Source organism: Alosa sapidissima, chromosome 21 (genome assembly GCF_018492685.1).
Source record: "Alosa sapidissima isolate fAloSap1 chromosome 21, fAloSap1.pri, whole genome shotgun sequence".
NCBI lineage: Eukaryota > Metazoa > Chordata > Actinopteri > Clupeiformes > Clupeidae > Alosa > Alosa sapidissima.
In genome coordinates, this window is record NC_055977.1 from 618,746 (window position 1) to 626,510 (window position 7,765).

Sequence of the window (7,765 nt, forward strand, 5' to 3'; positions counted from 1 at the left end):
ATGACCAATCCCACTCTCACTTGTGCTATATTGGGGTGGGGTCACCCGTGACCTACTGGTTAGCGCTTCGGACTTGTTACCGGAGGGTTGCTGGTTCGAACCCTGACCAAGGCACCTTGCTCCCCGAGCACCGCTGTTGTTGCAGGCAGCTCACTGCGCAGGGATTAGTGTGTGCTTCACCTCATTGTGTGCTGAGTGTGTTTCACTAATTCACAGATTGGGATAAATGCAGAGACCAAATTTCCCTCACGGGATCAAAAGAGTATATATACTTATACTTATATACTTAATTATATGCTAGGGATGCACAATATCACCTGACATCGGGGTCATCCCTATGTTGGTGAATAACAGACTTAAGACTTCATCACACATGAATTTTTTTTCAACATTTGGTGTATTTATGCTTGAATTTGTGTAAAACTATGGCCCGCCTCACTTCCGCGTTATAGAGGAAATGCATGTGTGTTTCTCGCATACTTCCTGAAAACTTTCACAAACAAACATAAGCTTCAATCGAAGTTCTGGAGGTCTGCCAACTAGTGGTAAAGAGTACAAATTAGATTTTACACTCGACTATCGTCTGTTTTATTCAGTAATGACGCTTGTCGCAATATTGCGACTTGGGCGGTTAGAGGATTAAGCCATCCCTCAAAAAACCTAGCCTTGACCCTAACAACCTGGCCAACTATAGGCCTATACCTAATCTCCCTTTCATGTCAAAAATACTAGAAAAAATAGTGTCCAAAAAAATTGGTGCCTTCTTACATATAAACAAAATCCAGGAATTATATCAGTCTGGCTTCAGAGCTCACCACAATACTGAATCAGCCTTAGTTAAAGTTTTTAATGACCTCCATATTGCTGCTGATAATGGATATGTATAAATACTGGTCCTCCTGGACCTCAACGCTGCCTTTGACACCATAGACCATGACATACTACTTCATAGGCTTATAAATGTGATAGGCATCAAAGACTCAGCACTTGCTTGGTTTAGATAGATAGATAGATAGATACTTTATTGATTCCCAGGGGAAATTCAAGAAATCATATCTTTCTAACTGCCGACAATTTGTACAGGTCCACAATAAACCATCTACCCAGACTATGGTAAAATATGGAGTGCCTCAAGGCTCAGTACTAGGGCCCCTATTATGTTGTCTCTATATGCTTCCCCTAGGCTCTGAAATTAGTAAACATGTCATTTATTTCCATTCTTTTTTTTTTATGTATATTTTTTGGGCTTTTTATGCCTTTAATGATAGGATAGTGGAGAGTGACAGGAAGTGAGTGGGAGAGAGAGCAGGGGTGGGATCCGGAAAGGACCACGGGACGGGAATCAAACCCGGGTCGCCGGCGTATAGTGCAGGTGACCCAGCCAGTTGCGCCACAGCTGGGGCCATTCATTTCCATTCTTATGCAGATGATACACAACTATACCTTTCCATAAAACCTGATGAATTAACCCCATTAGCCAAACTTGACACATGTATAAGAGACATAAAGACATGGATGACAAATAATTTCCTGCTTTTGAACTGAGATAAAACAGAAGTCGTAGTTTCACGTCCTAAAAAGATGAGGGATATCCTATTTTCATCGCAGGCTACATATAGTGATCTTCCCCTGACCTCATCCACAAGTGTTAAAAACCTAGGAGTTATAATTGACCAGAACCTATCACTAAATAATCACATAAAACAGATCAGCAAAACTTCATTTTACCATTTAAGGAACATTTCAAAGATAAGGAAGTCCTTATTCTTACCAGGATCCCTACCTCCCTCAATTCGATTAGCAGACACCCTCCCTATTTTTAAGTCTTAAAAACATACCTCTTTAGTGCCTCCCATAGTTAGGTATGGTGCAGTGTGGAACTTCAACCATCTCAGCGTTTTTTGGAATGGCCCACCCTGCTGTGTCCTCGTGTGACCCCACCCCAGTCATGCGTGAGATGGTGGTCACTGACCATACCTGCGCTGGTGTCGACTACCCTTCGCCTTAGTTATAAGGACTATAATAGTGATGCCCAGGTGAAACTGTGTGAGTGTATTCAATACATTATTGCAATAGAGCAGCTGTATGGTGGCGTTGTATTTGATGCTCGCTGGTGCGTTTAATCGGATATTTAAGGTCCTTTTGAGATCATTTCCCACATCAGCGTGGTTGAGACACCACAGAGGCCGATTTGTCATGTGCATTCATTTCAATAGACAAGTTTTCGACCTTCAAATAACATTTAAACAAAAGGCGAGATGGATTAGTCGCCAAGCATTGAAAAGTGATCCGCCGTGGAGCAGCATGTCGAGAGCAGACCGAGCATTCACACACACATGCACACATACACACACACACACACGCACACACATTCATGCACATACACACACACACACATACACACACATGCACACTGACACACACACACACACACACATTCATGCACATACACACACACACATGCATACACACAAACACTCATGCACACACACATACACACATTCATACACATACACCTCAAGCACTCTGACCCTGAGCACGGGGGCCCCTCAAGGGTGTGTGCTCAGCCCCCTGCTCTTCACACTGCTAACACATGACTGTACAACCACTCACAGCTCCAACCATCTGGTGAAGTTTGCGGACGACAACACTGGTGGGCCTCATCACTAAGGGCGATGAGGCTCACTACAGAGAAGAAGTAGACCTGCTGGCTAAATGGTGCAAAGACAACAACCTCCTGCTGAATGTCAGCAAGACCAAGGAGATTGTTGTCAACTTTCAGAGAGGCCACAAACAACTGCCACCACTGTCCATCGACGGAGATGCTGTGGAGAGAGTGAACAGCACAAAATTTCTGGGGGTGCACATCAGCGACGATCTCTCCTGGACCACCAACACAGCATCACTGGCGAAGAAAGCCCAGCAGCGCCTCTACTTCTTGCGCAAATTGAAGAAGGCAAGTGCCACGCCTCCCGTCATGACTACATTCTACAGAGGGACCATCGAGAGCATCGTGTCCAGCAGCATCACAGTGTGGGGCGGAAGCTGCACAGATCAGAACAGGAAGACCCTCCAGCGCATTGTTAACACAGCTAAGAGGATCATTGGAGCACCACTCCCCCTCCCTGCAGGACATTTACACCACCCGCCTCACCCGCAAAGCACTAATGATTGTCAAGGACACGACCCACCCTGCACACGAACTGTTCAGCCTCCTGCCCTCTGGAAAGAGGTACAGGAGCCTCCGCTCCCGCACCACCAGACTTGCAAGTAGCTTCATCCACCAAGCAATCAGGATGCTGAACAATATACCCACTCTCCCATCACTGACAGCCCCCCCCCCCCACCCAGCCAGGAACCTAGGATCCTGTTTAGCCTAACCCCCCCAACACCGCCCTGTGGAACTGCACTGTGACTGCGCAGCCTAACGTGTTGCTGCTTCACATCAAGCCTGATATACTTGAAATTACTGCATATTAATGTAAATATACAGGTCACACAAGCACAAGTTTAAACTTCATGTAACTGTTAAGACTATGTAAATATACAACACAACTACCTCTATTTTTTTTATATATATATGTCCTATATTTCTATTTTGATACATACATGTTCTATATTTCAGTCTCGCACTTTAATTTAATGTTTATTGTCTATGGCTATGGCTATGTCCATAGTATGTCTATGTCTGTATTTAAAGTATGTCTATGTCTGCATGGGAAAGTAAGAAACGAAATTTCAATTCTTTGTATGACCAGTGCATGTAAAGAAATTGACAATAAAGCCGACTTGACTTGACTTGACTTGATACACACACTCACACACACTCATTCACACACACACACACACACACACACACACACCAACACACACACATGCATACACACACTCATGCACACACACACATACATGTACACTCATGCACATACACACACACATGCACACACACACACACACACATGCACACACACACACACACTCATGCACACACACACACATGCACATACACACACACACACATGCACATACACACACACACACACTCATGCAAACGCGCCGCTCAGCAACAGGATCCTGCTCCGTAGCTGTGGCGTGATGCTTTGAAAGTGTCAGAGCGTACAGAGACCACACACACACACACACACACACACACAGTGTACAGAGACCACACACACACACACAGCGTACAGAGACCACACACACACACACACACACAGAGCGTACAGAGACCACACACACACACACACACACACACACACACACACAGAGGGAGGCGACCGCGAAGGTGTCAGAGCGTACAGAGACCACACACACACACACACACACACACACACACACACAGACAGAGGGAGGCGACTGCGTCCCGTCCGCTTCTATTAGGATACAAAAGGCACATTAAGCAACGCCGATTAGCATCTCACAGTCAGCAGCCAGCACGGAGGAGAATCTCAAACACACACACACACACACACAGAGCGGTGCACGTGGGGCTCTGGAAACATCGGCAAGAGAGTACGAGCCACTTAACCACTGCACACCGGGGTCACACGGCTGTCACCAGTCTGTCTTTCTCTCTACACACACACACACACACACACACACACACACACACACCGGGGTCACACGGCTGTCACCAGTCTGTCTTTCTCTCTACACACACATACACTCCCTCCCCTCTCATTTGCTTCTTTTATGTGCTATCTTTTTTTAATATGCCAGTAGCACACAATGCACACCCAAGCCCCCAGGAATAGCTCATCATCATCCCCACACACACACACACACACACACACACACACACACACACACACACACACATTATCCCCATGCCAAGGCACAGAGAGGCAGCGAAGAGCAGATTAGCATAATGCTACGGAGAGGAGGTGAGGAGGAGCCTATTCATCACACACAGAGAGGATGCCATGCCGTACACACACACACACACACACACAGGCCAGCAGTGCTGCAACAGCCAGATAAAACCCTAAAAATAAACAGCAGGGCAGCCAGGCAGCGCTGGACATTACAAGCGCCACTCTCTCCATGCCTAATCTCTGCTATGGAGCGCCACTCTCTCCATGCCTAATCTCTTGCTATGGAGCGCCACTCTCTCCATGCCTAATCTCTTCTATGGAGCGCCACTCTCTCCATGCCTAATCTCTTGCTATGGAGCGCCACTCTCTCCATGCCTAATCTCTTCTATGGAGCGCCACTCTCTCTACTGTTAAAGGAATTATCCGGAGTAAAATGCACTTTAGATCAATTTACGGATGATTGGGAGTACATACGTTGAGTTGACATCAAAATCATGTCATTCGGATGTGTTTTGAGAAAGTTTGATTTTACCGTTTTTAGTCAAAACTCGTTAGCCTGGAAGTGACCCGGCCATTTCATTTCGCCGCTACAAAATGCTATTTTTATATCTCTTCTACAGTTCCAAACAACATTACACTTACGTGGTAGTGAGTAGATAACCTGACCCTCGCCAGATGAATTTCACTCCGCCTAGCTCCACTCATCCATCTGGAACCGATCCATTGGAATGGTGTTTCAGAAGGCTGGGCCTAATCAAAAAATGCTTGCATATGATTGAATAAGCCACTTGTCCGTCGTCTATTGACGTGCTACTTCAACCACTCACATCGAAGCCAACCCGTGACGCTGATAACAGTCTCACGGTCGCTTCTCCACTACGTCACATCTATGAAACTCCCGCCCTGCGTCCTGATTGGCTGAACCATAAAGTCGGTTGCAGAAATCACTCTCAATGGAAGAGGTCCCAGATGGATGTGAGTGAGGCTAGGCGGAGCTAAGCGGAACGACATTCATCTGGCGAGGGTCAGGTTAGTGAGTAGAGGGTCCCTAAAGCCAAACCTAAGTATCCCGAGGTCTTTATGTGGTCGGATAGAGAGTCCAGAATGAATTTCATCAAGCCAGTACCTTTCCGGAAATGTTGCTGCTGCAGCTGCCATCTTTAGGGGAAAGTCCGTAGGAGTCGATTGCCGAGTGTGGAGTGACACGCTTTGGAAATTCACAATTTCGTCGCCGTTTTAAAAAAAAAAAAAAAAAAACATTTCCAGTATTTCTTTCGAAATTGAAATTAAGTTGTATGAAACAGCAAACCCTAGCTCTCTCTCTGTCTCTTAATGCCTAATCTCTGCTATGGAGCGCCACTCTCTCTACTCTTAATGCCTAATCTCTGCTATGGAGCGCCACTCTCTCCATGCCTAATCTCTGCTATGGAGCGCCACTCTCTCTACTCTTAATGCCTAATCTCTGCTATGGAGCGCCACTCTCTCCATGCCTAATCTCTGCTATGGAGCGCCACTCTCTCTACTCTTAATGCCTAATCTCTGCTATGGAGCGCCACTCTCTCTACTCTCCATGCCTAATCTCTGCTATGGAGCGCCACTCTCTCTACTCTTAATGCCTAATCTCTGCTATGGAGCGCCACTCTCTCTACTCTCCATGCCTAATCTCTGCTATGGAGCGCCACTCTCTCTACTCTTAATGCCTAATCTCTGCTATGGAGCGCCACTCTCTCTACTCTCCATGCCTAATCTCTGCTATGGAGCGCCACTCTCTCTACTCTTAATGCCTAATCTCTGCTTTGGAGCGCCACTCTCTCTACTCTCCATGCCTAATCTCTTCTATGGAGCGCCACTCTCTCCATGCCTAATCTCTGCTATGGAGCGCCACTCTCTCCATGCCTAATCTTTTCTATGGAGCGCCACTCTCTCCATGCCTAATCTCTGCTATGGAGCGCCACTCTCTCTACTCTTAATGCCTAATCTCTGCTTTGGAGCGCCACTCTCTCTACTCTTAATGCCTAATCTCTGCTATGGAGCGCCACTCTCTCCATGCCTAATCTCTGCTATGGAGCGCCACTCTCTCCATGCCTAATCTCTGCTATGGAGCGCCACTCTCTCCATGCCTAATCTTTTCTATGGAGCGCCACTCTCTCTACTCTTAATGCCTAATCTCTGCTATGGAGCGCCCCTCTCTCTACTCTTAATGCCTAATCTCTGCTATGGAGCGCCACTCTCTCCATGCCTAATCTCTGCTATGGAGCGCCCCTCTCTCTACTCTCCATGCCTAATCTCCATTCTCTCTACTCTTAATGCCTAATCTCCACTCTCTCTACTCTTAATGCCTAATCTCCACTCTCTCTACTCTTAATGCCTAATCTCTGCTATGGAGCGCCACTAGGGGTGGGCGATATATATGGTCTGCGATAATTTCGTGATTGTTATTTTAACTATGTGCAAATTGACATTATCGAGTATTTAAATTACTTATGGGGAAAAAACACTCAAAATCACGCATTAAAACCCCATACGTTCAATACATCCATGAGGTGTATGCGAGAGAAGCCCCTGGCTGCAGCAGAGTAAGTGTCACATGATCGCTAGTGGGTCCACGTATTAACACGCACGCCTAATGTTTATTTTGTGCAGCGAGACGTACTTGGGATTTTGTGCAGCTAATTCTGTTCAAGTAGCATTGATGAGACAGTCATGTTTTTTCCTGCATGGTATTATATGGAGAGAAAACATTAGCCTTTGAGTATTTTGATAGTCAGTTGTAAACAAAGAACTCTTCTCATGTAACCCTTTTGTAAATGGACTGAAGTTCACTCTAAATATCTACGTTTATCGATTATGCTAACCGTTAGCATCTCTATGGGATTTCTCATATACATTAGCCATAAGCTAACGCATTAGTTTCTATTCTGTAACCTAGAATGCTAGCCTACATGATTGCT